The sequence below is a fragment of the Peromyscus maniculatus genome, chromosome 5 (assembly GCF_049852395.1).
Source record: "Peromyscus maniculatus bairdii isolate BWxNUB_F1_BW_parent chromosome 5, HU_Pman_BW_mat_3.1, whole genome shotgun sequence".
In the NCBI taxonomy this organism is placed as follows: domain Eukaryota; kingdom Metazoa; phylum Chordata; class Mammalia; order Rodentia; family Cricetidae; genus Peromyscus; species Peromyscus maniculatus.
The window spans coordinates 120,913,888-120,927,870 of record NC_134856.1 but is presented as its reverse complement, the minus strand read 5'-3'; the positions used below and the strand labels follow the sequence as shown (position 1 = coordinate 120,927,870).

Genomic DNA, 13,983 nt, shown 5'->3' with positions numbered 1-13,983 from the left:
TGTATACAATATTGTACAGGGGAAATCCAATTAGGAGTAGAGAGGGTAAGGGTGGAGAAATGATAGATCAGTGGGTCAAGTGTGTGACACACAGACAGGAGTTCCTGAGGTCTGGTCCCCAGCCCTTACATGAGAGCTGGGTTTTTTGTTGTTGTTGTTTTGTTTGTTTGTTTGTTTTGAGACAGGGTTTCTCTGTGTAGTTTTGATGCCCGTCCTGGATCTCGCTCTGTAAACCAGGCTGGCCTTGAACTCACAGAGATCGGCCTGGCTCTGCCTCCCAAGTGCTGGGATTAAAGGCGTGTGCCACTATCACCTGGCTAATTTGCCTCCAATGCTGGGGAGCACAGACATCCTATAAACTCGGTGGTTAGCTTAGCTAATTGGTGAGCTTTGGGCTCAGCAAATGGCCTTGTGTAGGAGCTAAAAAGATGGCTCAGCAGTTCAAAGCAAATGCTCCTTTTCCAGAGGGCCCAAGTTCAGCTCCCAGCACCTACTTTGGATGTGTCACAATGGTTCCAGGTGATCTGGCACCCTCATCTGGGCACGTGGCCTGTATACACACAGGCATAAATAAAAATAAAATAAATGGTTAGAAAATAGGGATACTTTTTTTTTTAACAAGTAAGGAAGTCAGATAGAGAAGTGATTGAGGAAGACACCAGAGGTTCTCCTCCAGCAATACTTGTCCATAACCCCCCCCAAAACAAGAACGAATAAGCTGATATCAGCTGCATTGAGTTTGACTTAAACATTTTAAATACATATTGCCAAAAAAATTATAAACCAAATTTTTCCTGTTGCTTTAAGGACAAATTAAAAACCAACTCTTTAAAATGTCTGTATTCTACTTATAATATTGATATTTTCATTTCTCAGCCTCCACTATATGTCTGTCTGTTTTAAGAACAAGCTAAATATCTCTTTTTAAAGAAATGACAGAAATTCCTTAGACAATAGCTAAGAATCTGGCAATCAGATACTCAAATGACAAACATTAAGTAATAAAAGTCTTATTTCATTTATTTTAAAATATATTTCCTTCTTTAAAAATGAATAAAATAAACTTTAACTTTATATATTATAAAGTTAATATATATTATATATAATATTTCTTCTATAAACCCAATCAGTGACTTTTTTATCATGTTTACAGGGTTCAGCAAACACCACCATAATCTCATTTAGGACATTTTCATCACCCCAAATATTACCAGAGAAAAAGAAACTTTTATAGAAATTCATAGAACACGAGCTTGCTGAGAAAGCATTTCTTTGATCCAGTTTAAGAACCAATGTTTCAGACATTACAGGGACTCAGGACAGACATGGACTTGTCCTAAGGAGTTTAGCAATGTCAATCTCTCCTCAGTATCCAAAGATAGTGCCAAACCACACCCTCTCTCTGACTATCACAGTGTAACCTGCCCCTTGTACCTAAAGACTTATTTACTGAAATGTACACTCTGCTGTGCTAGCAGGCTCTATAAACTGTAATACAGCAGACTACCCTCTGATAAGTTGTCTTTTTAAATCATTGTTTTGTGTTTCATAGAGTCAGATTCATAGGAAATAGAAACTACAGTTTTAATTTAAAATATCAACATGTTGTGGTAGTATTCTGGGGTATATTGTAGTGTAATTTCCATCCTTGGAAGGAATTCAATAATTCAACATTTCCATAGACCAATTGCTCCTTCCCAGTCTATGCAGTCCTGAAGGAGCAGCACAGTTTAACTAAACTCTTCTACAGCTCATCACAGCATCACTGTTACAAAAATATGAATGCATGAATGCCCGCCATATAATTTACAACAGCGCTCAGCACATGCACTTCTGTCTTCTGTCTTTTTCAACTCCAGATGATGGGTCCATCAGGTGAACTGCTGAAAACTCATTAAGGGAAGTTCCATCACCCAGGGCTTAACTCAAGCCAGTTTGACATGCAATGTCAGATATCTCTAACTCCTGGAGGCAGGAGAAGCCACCGACGCTATCTTCTATTACTTGATTTATTTTTACAATGTAATACATTTGTTTACCCATTGTTCATCAAGCCTAATCTCTACAATAAAAGGTGATGTTGCATGCTACCCAGGAGTAACATTTCAACAACATGCATCTCCTGTCTCTGTTTTGGAGTGGGGCTCTCATGTCCAATGTTGTGTCCAGTTGGTGGACTGAATTCATATCCATTGTCATGTTGACTTGGTAGGCTGAATTCATGGAAAAGGCAACTATCTACTCTTTGTGTGAATAGTATTAGAGAAATATTTCAAGTACTACATTGCAACTTCAACTTTGTTGTTTTTGTTTGTTTGTTTTTTGAGATAGGGTTTCTTTGTATAGCCCTGCTGTCCTTGATTTGCTCTATGTAGACCAGACTGGGCTCAAACTCAGAGATCTTCCTGCCTCTGCCTCCCAAGTGCTGGGACTAAAGACATGTGCCACTATACCCAGCTAACTTTGTGTCTTTAGAAAGTTACCTTGTGTCTTAGATAGTGCTAATCTTGTGGATTAGGTAGTGTTAATCCATACTCTTTCCCTAATCTGCCTCTGTCCTTATATTCCTCTCTTCTCTTTCTGCCTTCCTTTCTTCATTCTCAGTATCTCTTGCTTACTGCTGTAGAGAAATCAAAACTGATTCATAATTCTCATGTTTAAGGACATTGTGAGCTACTTCACTGATGATATTGGTCAAGTCCACTCATGCTCTGGAATGATTGTCACAAGTATTTCTTGTTCCCAGCTTCCAGAAAAATTGCTACTAGTGAATTTTTAACTTGTACTTATTACTTATCTATTTACTTACTAGCTTATTAATTTATTGTTTGTGTGCATGCATACACACACACATACCTGAGCACACTTATACATACAATTGTTTATATGTGGAAGTTCACTTGCATGAGCTGGTTCTCCATTAATTAACATAGGTCCTGGGTCCTGAACTATGATCTCCTCAGATTTGGTGGTGAACATTGAACCATCTTGCCTGTCCCCACTACTGTTTTTTGAAAGAAATATACTCAATTTTGTAGCATGGTGATAAGAGTTAAATAATTGAATTGAAGCACTTTTGAGATCTGTGTTCATGGTGGTGTACACCTGTAATTCCAGCACTTGGAAGATAGAGGCAGGGGTTCAGGAATATAAGGCAAACCTTGACTACATAGTAAATTTGAGGCCAGCCTGTGCTACAAGGATCTCATCTCAAAAACAACCAAAGATTGTGTATTTTAATATCTAAGTTTAGCTAACCTTGACATTTCTGAAAGTACACTGCCATGGTGGAGGACTTTTGTGTTTCATTTGTTTCCCCTCAGACCAATCATTAATGTCTCTTTGGATCAATGAATTTGTGGTCTGCTGCTTGCAAATAGGCAAACTGTTTTTTGTTAACAGACACATCAAAGTAGGTATAAATATTGTCTCTCTTAGGGTTATTTTGCTGTGACAAAACACCATGACCAAAAGCAACTTGGGGAGGAAAGAGTTTATTTGACCTGTATTTCCACATCACTGTTCACCATTGAAGGAAGTCAGGACAGGAACTCCAACGGGGCAGGAACCTGGAGTGAGTAGCTGATGCAGGGGTCATAGAGGGTGCTGCTTACTGGCTTGTTCTTCATAGCTTGCTCATCCTGCAAGAGCTCAGGACCACCCACCAATGGGTGGTGCCACCTACAATAGACTGGGCCATCTTACATCAGTCACTAGTTAAGAAAAAAAAAAATGCTCTACAGCAGTGGTTCTCAACCTGTGGGTTGTGACCCATTTGAGGTCAAATGACTCTTTCACAGAGGTTGCCCAAGACCATTAGAAAACACAGATATTTACATTATGATTCATAACAGTAACAAAATTACAGTTATGAAGTAGCAACAAAAATAATTTTGTGGCTGAGGGTCACCACAACATGAGAAACTGTAGTGTTAAAAGTATGCGGATTAGGAAGGTTGAGAACCACTGCTCTACAAGTCTTGCCAGCAGTCCAGTCTCATGGAACCAGGTTCGCTCCTCTCAGATGGCTATAGCTTGTGTCAAGTTGACATAAAACTAGCCAGCACAAATATATCTTTACGTGTCAGAAATATGCATGTGGTACACATACATACACGAGGAAAATACTCATACACATAAAAATAAAAATAAAATTACAAGAAAAGCTCATCAAAAATTCTTCATGTAATTCTGCTGCTTCTGGTATAAACTGTCCTACTCTCAGATGATGTATATTGCTTCCCAATGTGTTGTCACATTCAATAAGTTGTGAAGAAATGGGAGATGACTCTTACACACATGTAGAGTTCAAGTGAAGCATCAACTTTTACTATGAGAGTAATCTATCCATTTATAGGTCATACCACAGAAGGCACCAGTGCTGAAGATGGTAGCAATGAGTTTTCTCTGTGGGACAAGTCCTTGCTCTGCCTCTTTTTAGCTTAATTAAAAATGATCACACTTCTATCATCTGATGCCTTTGACAGCTATGGAAGTACAGCCGATTTGTACATTTTCTCCTAAAACTATGAAAGGCTCAGCAATATGTGTCAACAGTGTCACACAGTGGAGTCTCCAACTCCACATTGTCACATCATATTGTTGTTGTTTTTTCTTAAAGAAACCTTAAGGTAAGGTGGTCATGCATTTCACAGGTTAGAAAATTAGTCTTTGAGAAGACACTCACGCTTATTTATAAATGTCAGGTCTCAATTATTGATAGTCACGACTGTCATATATATTATAATGCCTGGGGAAAAGGTGAAAATCTCCTAAATAAGAGCCCGTTCCTTTACTTTTATGGTTTTTAGTGAATAATATTTAAATACTTTATATTGTACTTTATACATGACAGGAAATCTAGAGAAATGAGGAATGATACTGATGGCCTATTGGAGGTCTCAGTGGGTAGCAGCACCTGACATGTAACCATAAGAACCAGGGCTTTGATTTTCAGCACCCAGTTAACAAGCAGGATGTGGCTTTGTGTGCTTGTAACCTCACCACTGTGAGAGGTGGAGACAGGAAGATCGCTGGGGCTTCCACGCCACCAGCCTCACTCCAGGAAGAGAGCCTGTCTGAAAGAACAGTAGAGCAGGACACCTGAGATGCTCCATCAGTCTTCATTTGTACTCAGACACACACACACACACACACACACACACACACACACACACACACACATACACGAATGCATGCATGTTCATACACACTACATACATGTATACAAACACACTAAACCTGAACATTTAAAATAATAATGCCCCCTATTAGATGTTCAACCCAGAAATCTCACTTTATTTGCTCAGACAGCATTAGCCAAGTAACAGGGAGTAAACATTTTATACATTTTAAATTTGACATGGGTTTGGAAATTCAATATTGTTCCAGTAAAATGTCATGCATTTGTAGGGCTTGAGCATCTGCTAAGATCAATGGTCAAAATGCTCAGAAAACCTTGGTGAGGTCCAGTCAGGCTGACATCTCCAGATCATGAAAGACCGCATACAGGAGTAGAGTAGAATGCTGCCCCTGATTCCTGTAACCACAATGCGGAAAGTTTCAAAGTTTTATGTACATACATACATATGTGTTTTTAGCACATACAGTTGGCAAATTCTGAAGTTATCTTTCCAAGGCAAGAAATCTATAGAGACAGAAAAGCATGTTTTGTTCACAAAGAACAAACAAGATTGAGATTGAGCACTAAGAATATAATTTGTCCTAAAAAAAATATAAATAAATAAATAAAAATTTAAAAAAGCCACTAGAGCAATTATTTGGTTCCTCTCTTATTATTCAGACAAAGCCAATCTGTAATGGAAATGAAGACATCTCACGAAATGGACTCATTGATCTGGGTGGTGGAGTCATACATACTTCCTCCCTTTGCCTTTGTTCTCACTGCACTCTTACCGCTTGGCACTGATGGACAGAGCATGCAGTATGAAAAGCTAGCACCGGTTTCCTGGTTTCAGTGACCTGAGTGGTCATTGAAGTGCAGGAACTCACTCAGTAGATTTGTTTCCAGCCTTTTTAAAAATCTTAAATCTAGAAGCTCCTTTAGCTAAGCATTACCATCAAAGGATGCTGGAAAGTTTGGGGCCCTCTCCAAGAATCCTCCTCTCCAGACACCTGCAGTAAACATACTGTACAAAATAACTGTCTGTAGAGTTAAGACATGTGCCTTAGCCCCCTCCACCGCATAGCCTGTGGGGTCCCTGCTTTAATTCTGTCCCATGCATATTACAATTCTGGAGCTGCTACTGCTGTAGTACTCTCTCTGCTCCATATGACGGGGAGATCAGTGCATTTGCAGGTGCCACAGGCAGGGGATCCCCAAAACCTAGCCAGTGTCTGGTCAGAGTGCTTGGAGTTTTTCCTTAGGAAATTCTGTTCTTTCTCTTCGCACCATCATCATCCCTCTTTCCTTTTTTTATTGTGTTTCTTTGAGGCAGGGTATCACTATGTAGCCCAGGTTAGCCTCACACTTTTAATCCTTCATCACCCTCCTAACTGCTAGGATTAAAGGCATGTATTATATCCAGTTTTCTCAATTTTTCTGTTGTCTCTCACTCTTTTCTTTCCATAATGTATAATTGCATATGTACATATGCCAGGAGTGGGGAAGGACAGAGAATGGGGTTATTATTTCCTCTTTCTCTCCTCTTCTTTTCCTGTTTCCTTGGACCCACTAGGTATAAATCACTGCATGAGCTCCAGGTTTGAAGACCCGGGAGTTTAATATGCTGCCAATAAGCACAGGTTTATAGACTTGTTATTTTCATTACTGTTCGGTAAGCAACAGTGCTAGAAGCCACGCATGGCTTGAGCAAAAAAGCAATTGCTTCTGTGTTTGGCTTGATGACCTTGAAAAGCACATCTGACTGTTATAAGGAAAGCTGTCGGGTTGATCCTGTCTACCTGCTTTCCAAATGGAGCCTTAGCATATGGCAGGAAGTGTTACTGAACACAGGATGATTTCAGGGCCTACACTTCCTGAGCCCTGAGCAACAGGCTAGCCTCTGTTACCATCTGTCCAGTAAGATGAGCCCATGGGAGGAGCAAGCACAAGGCTAGCTTTAGATTACGGTTTTGTTTTGCTTTTAACCTCTGTTCTTAGACGCCTTGTTTATTAGCTTCAACAAATCGCTAATGTGGTTCCCTTTAAAGAATGCCAATGCTCTCTGAAATAAATAATGAAATTACTTGACTTCAGATTAATATGATTGGCCATTCCATTTTCCCTTCCCCTGTTTCTTCTCTTGTACTTCAGGTGAATCATAGCGAGCCTCACATGGGTACCTTCGTTAGCAGAGGACTGGATGTATGTTGTAGCAGAATTCTTAAGACACATAAAAGACACAGTGAGTTACTTAGTTTTATGAACTGCAGTGTTTAACTTGGAATGCTTTCATATCTTCCTGTTTAAAAAAGAATAACTCCTCTAGCTAAACTTCCAAAAGTGCTTTTCTAGAGCTGGATATAATTAGCAACATGAGTTTGTTTTTCCTCCTTTGACTACTAGTAAATAATTCAATAAAGCCCTTGCACGTCTATGGTTTCAATGAATCACCCCAGTGCTAAAGGAAAGACTTCATTGTCCTATTTAATAATTAAAGGGACTCAGAGGAGGTACCAAGATGGCACAAAGGTGCTAGGGGGCCAAGTTTTTCTGAATTCAACACACATGTCCCATCTCTTTGCTTATTTTCCCACAGCTATTTGAATTGGATGATAACAGAGTATAATGGTTAGGTGTATTTCACAGAAGAATTGAGGACAAAAAGCAGTAAGTTTGCAATGATAGGATGAACTATCAAATCTATTAAGTTTCTGTAAGAAGGATTTTTTTATTAAGGTTATAGGGATGACGAGATGGCTTAGTGGGTAAAGATGCTTATACTCTGGTACCCAAAGCTTGATGACCTGACATCAATTCCCAGTGTCTACATGGTAGAAGGAGAAAACTTTCTTTTTTTTTTTTTTTTTTTTTTTTTTGGTTTTTCGAGACAGGGTTTCTCTGTGTAGCTTTGCGCCTTTCCTGGGACTCACTTGGTAGCCCAGGCTGGCCTCGAACTCACAGAGATCCGCCTGCCTCTGCCTCCCAAGTGCTGGGATTAAAGGCGTGCGCCACCAACGCCCGGCCCGAGAAAACTTTCTTTTACAAGTTGTCTTCTGTATGCACACACACACACACACACACACACACACACACACACAAAATTAGATAGATAGATAGATAGATAGATAGATAGATAGATAGATAGATAGATAGATAGATAGATGCATGGATGGATGCATGGATGGACGGATGGACAGACAGACAGACAGACAGACAGACAGACAGATAGATGATAGATAGACAGAATTTTCAAAATGAAGAAATCTTGGTTATAATCTACCTTCTAAAAATGTGGAAAACATATATGTGCGCATGTGTGTGTGTGAGACAGCTCATTGTGCAGTCCCTTTGAGAGGACAGAAAAGCACACTCTTTCTTTGAAAGAACATGCAGATCTATCAGAAAAGACAACACTATAAACATCACAAACCAGAAAACAACCCGAGATAATTGTTCCTGAGGCAGTGTGTTATGCAGGACTTGCATATTTAGAAGAACTCTTAGGACAAAGGGATTGTATGAAAGTATACAGAAATCCAGTAAGACTTGACCACTGAAATGGTCATCTCCAGACACAGAGATACTAAGCTGAATGGGACTTATGAAGAGCACTCTCTGTCCCCTTCTCTTTTAGGGGCTTTCTAACAAATCAGTGTTGCTACTGCTGGTTTCCAAACAGTTGTATTCCATCTTCAAATGTTCATTCATAGAACCGTGGAGAGTGCTCTTATTTCTCAGAGACTTTTAACAGCGCTCATATAGACCTGAACTTACAAAAACAATTGTTCAATATTTAGAACAACAAGGAAACGATGAAAACATGAAGACTTTGAGCTCACAAAGATGTTTATGATCCCTCCATGGCTAATTGAGTCAGTTGCAAATCCCTGGCCTATTAAACAGCACTTTGCAGACACAGCTGCCACACCTCCTCTTCTAAGAGCCTGTATAAATTTTTAGGGACTTCCTACTTCCTTGCTTTTTAACTCTCAGTTTGCTTCTAAGCAAAGGAAACTCTTTACAACCCATGGGATTGAAAATGATCTCCTGGGGTACTTGACGGTGGCAAATGAGGATCTTTATGGAGTCCATTTTCTGGTCCGAGAGACACATTTCCCCCCAGGTTGTTCACAAAACTATGACAACTGATAGGATGCATAATCTGATTTTGGGAGGAATAGAGTTATTTCTTTTGGAAAGCATAATTATCCTATAACAAGCTCAATGTTAGGAGCAGTACAACATAAGCAAAAATGGCATTTACATTGTAAGAATTCTACATTTGTCTTACCAGCAAACAGAGACAGTGGAGGAAGTTTGCATATTTTTAGATCATAGTAAGGAAATAATTTGGCAAAAATGGTAAGAACTTAACTGGCCCTAAAATGACAACATATTTGATATCTTAATATGATATCTTGGGCCCATTAGACTTCTTAAAATTCAATGGCATTTTGTAAGGATATGAAATGTGCTTGCATGTCTTTAATCATCAGATTTCTTAACTTAAAGGATGTGAGGAGAAGACAGAAGGGAGTGGGAATGCTTTGGCCAAAGTCAACCCCCACACCAAGAGTCACCATGTTGCTTACAGCTTCAATAAACTGGCTTCTGTAAAAGAATTTGTTCTGCAGGCAGCAAATAAAGTTTTATTTTTCCCTAACATAAAATGGATGCCAGACAGACCACCAGCCTGTAGTTATAAACTCTTTTTCCAAACCCAGAACCCCAGGGTTTATTTGACGTTACAGGTCAGAATATTAAAGTTACATGTGGAAATAAGATTATAAAGGCATCAACTCACGTTTGTGAAAGAAATCTCAGAAAGGGAAGAGCATAGACTCCCATTCTTTGTGTTTACTCTTTGGAAAGCTCTAAAGAAATAAACTGGAATTTACAAAGAAACCCATGAAGGTGTCGAGTATTTAACAAAAACCTTTCAAAAGAACCAACGATTAGATTGCCTTGAAATGCAAGCAATGACTTAGAGGGAGAAATACAAATCATCATTAAATGGAATTTGCATCATTTATCATTTCTTTTCCTGTCTTTGTGACAAATTACCTGCTATTGACAATTTAAAGGAGGAAGGATATACTTCAACTCTTGGCTTCAGGAGGTTCAGTTCATCATAGTTGAGAAGCATGGTGGAGCTACTTCATTCCTATCATGGCAGGCCAAGAAGCACTCCTAGTGACAGTATATAGCCAGGGGTGGTATACTGTCAGTGGCCCATCCCTAGCAACCCTCTTCTCTTCATAATACCCTCAAAGAATGTCACCATACAGCCACATAGTATGTAAAACATGGGCCTTTGGTATATGTTTTATTTTCCATCCATTAATTACACAACAAAAATCTAATATATGCTGTAGATTATTTGGAAGAAAAAGGACTTGAATCTATTCACCAATCAGTGGGTTACTATTGGATGCCTTCTAAGTGGCTCAGAAAAAATACTAGTGCCAGCTATCAGGATGTGTATTTTATGTCATGCCACATGGAATTGCCTCGTGTGGATTGTTACTGATTTCTCTGTAACTGTGTGAGGTAAGGACCACTGCAAATCAGAACTTAAAGCACACAGCACTTCAAAAACTTGCTTAAGATGACACAGTGTGTGAGAATGGAGTTGTGAATTGAATTCAGGACATTGGAATCCAGGAATATACTTATGCTAAGGTATGTGTCTTGAATTTATCCTGCAACCCAAATGTTCAGTCCCTAGATATCTAAACAAGAAAATAAAACATATATGTGAATGTCTACATCATTCCACCTAACATCTACAAAAAATTCAAGTATTTGTTAACTTGGAAATGGTCAAATAATTCAAATAATGGGATATTATTCATCAATAAAAATAAATAAATTGTAATATCAAATAGGACACAGAATAACCTCAGAGATGTACTAAGTGAAAAAAGTCAAATGCAAATATCACTATGGCAAAATGAATTATAAGATGATCCTTCAGATTATATGCCCTTATGTGCATATCCTAGGTAATCTCTACCCTTGGGATTGGAAGAGAGTGATAAACACAGGAGACAGTCACTCCTGTGAATAGGTTAGACTATATGGAAAGGATAAGAAGATTCTGCAAGTGTAATTATGCTAGTCATTAGATTAAAAATTTGGGATTGTTGTGGGCAGACCATGCTTAATCAGTCAAACACTTTTAAAGGGAACCCAGCTCTTTCTTGAAAAGCCAGAGTGAACACAAGAGTCCTTTATTGTCTTTGAAGAGATATGTTGAGAATTACAAATGGAAGGGGATCTCCAAAAAAGACCTGAGGATCTGAGGGGCTCCGAGGACTCCTAATCACTAGCTACTAAGAAGGCAGATGAGTCAATGCTACAGACACAGAGAACAATCTGATGAAACTCTGAATGAGTCTGGAAGTGGACTCTTCCTTAGTCAGGTTGCTAATCAGAGCCTAGTGTGGTTGACTCCATGACTGGTTTGCTAAGGCAGAGTACAGCGATCCCAACTAAGCTGGACTTGAGTCCTGTAGAAACTATGAAGTCAAATTAAGTATTGCTTTCATCACTAAGTTCCTAGTACCTTTTTACAGAGTAATAAAATATTAACTTAGCATATATTGAACCATTATACTTACTTAAAGAGGATCCTAAAACCCCGAGAAAAATGGCTATTGCTCTAGATATGAGTGCCTAGCTGATGAAGAACATGTGTATATGTGGCAGGGGAGAGACTGTGTGAATTGGCAAGGCTCAGCCTGCCACCAAGTTGTACCTGTATGGAACAGAACCAAAGAACCCAGAAATACTGTTGGAAAGTGAACTATAAAAAAATCCAAATCTCTGACCTATTTCTGGGTGGCTGTATGCACAGCAGAACAAGACATCTTGTAATGTCTTCAAATTGGTAAAAGATGGGGCAAAACTCCTTGTCTTGATTACCTGCAAACACAAATATAAAAGGAATGATTGATCCCTATGTTCTAGAGATATCTGAAATGCTAAGCGTATAGTCTGAAGTAACTCAGATTGTGCGTGAGAGGGCAGTAACTCAGGGGGCAGTGAGAAGAAGTCAATAGGAACCAAGAGCCATTTGCTATGTCTCAATGGTGTCAGCTATACTGTACAGTTTCTGATAACCCTCTGAGGTAGTATTCCTGAGTTGAGAAGAGTAGAAAGCAGAAGAGATTATTTAAAAAAACACTAAAAAAATTATAGGATGAAGGATCCTTCACCTCACCCCCAAGAAAGTTTCTGGGGGTGAGCTTTGCTAGTCTGGATGAAGAGAACATGAAGAAGGAGTAAGAAGTATAGAATGGACCCTCCACCTCCTGAAAGGTTTTTGTGAACTAGCTTTGATGATCCACAGTGAGGCTGATGAAGAGACCATGAAGGAAGGAATAATAAGTGGCACCCAGATTGAAGGTCTCAGCCCTAATGGAGGGCAGGAGCTATTTATTGTGGCAAAAAAAAAAAGGACCAAGGAACTTCCTCTTCAAAGGTGGAAACCAGTGCTTCTTCTATTGCAACCAATTTAAAATGGACACAGCTAAGATGTGTCTCTTTCAGAGATGTCTAGGAGAGAGTTAAATGCAAAGTCTACAGCTAAGGGGAGAAGTTCTGGAAAAATTGCTTAAGTTGTAGTCATTTTGACAGAGCTGTGTTTAAATACATGAAGAGAATGTCAAGGGAAGGCTGAGAGTTGAGAATGTCCTGTGGAAAATACTGAGCAGTCTTCTAAAGGAAGAGGACAATTGAAGGTCCTCCTGCTGCGATCAGAAGGCTTTATGTGCAACAATTTAAGATATTTAGGGGATTCATCACCATCAGGTGACAGTACAGAGATTCTATTCAGACAGGCATCCATCAGCTTGAGAAAATGGGTGGCATAGGCAGTATTTCTGACATTTAAGAAGAAATAAACAGTGTATCCCCTGGTAGGTTGAACATGTTCCAGTGGATGGCCTCAAGTCCTTGAGTATGTGAATGACCCAATCTCCATCAGCCAGTTATTAAAAACAAAGAAGAACTGGGAGAGGTCATGAAATTGGGAGAATATGGATAAGAGTGGATCTGCAAGGGTTAGGGAGGCAAGTGGGGGGCCAATCTAATTAAACTATGTTGTAGGCATGTTTGAAATTCTCAGAGTTAATAAAATATTATGTTTTTAAAAAGGAAATTAAAGAAAAAGAAAAACACAAAAGCCCTCCCCCCAAAAAATTAACCAGCACAAAATTGAAACAGGAACAGAGGGAATATGTGAGAGAAGCATGCTCACACAAACTGTTTATTTCCATCAGAACTAGAACCTTGAACTAAGGCTCCCACACTGAATGCTGGAATCTGCTCTCTCACATCCCTGGGAAAGTAGGACTCCCATTGTTTGGTAGTCTGTGTAATAATAAGTCTTGGAGATGTAAAAGGAGAAAAAGTAGATAAGATGATGCTGTGTACTTCTATGTGGAATGATAGATGTTAAATGTAATTGTCTGTATGATGTTTGTTGGACTTGGAAGAGGCAGCTGGCTCTCTGTGGTTTTCCCGAGAAGATATCCACCTCACCAGGCCAGAACAGCGAGAAGGATGTTAACAGCATAAATGAAGACAGATCATTTTGCCCAGACCCACTGTTTCGTTTTGCAGGGCTTTTTTTTTTGCCTCGAGATTACACAGATGGATGGTTTTATAGCCACTGAACATTGCACAGCTGTAGATACGATATGTAATAGAACAAGATCTTATGTAGAAATGAAAGGGATTGTAGAAATATAATATTCAGAAGCTGTTTGTATGTGGCTCCCCCTCCCCCATGGAGTACAAGCTCATCATGTAGGTTAGATGCCCCTTCAGCCACTTTTCAACTATAGGAATAT

General features: G+C 39.2%; 1 protein-coding gene across 1 annotated transcript in view; it reads left to right on the top strand.

Annotated features, from left to right (window-relative positions):
* Nucleotides 1–13,983, top strand: part of LOC102916148 (uncharacterized) — a gene marked incomplete at its 5' end in the record, with an annotated part of 285,360 nt that overhangs the window by 233,389 nt on the left and 37,988 nt on the right. The window lies entirely within an intron of this gene.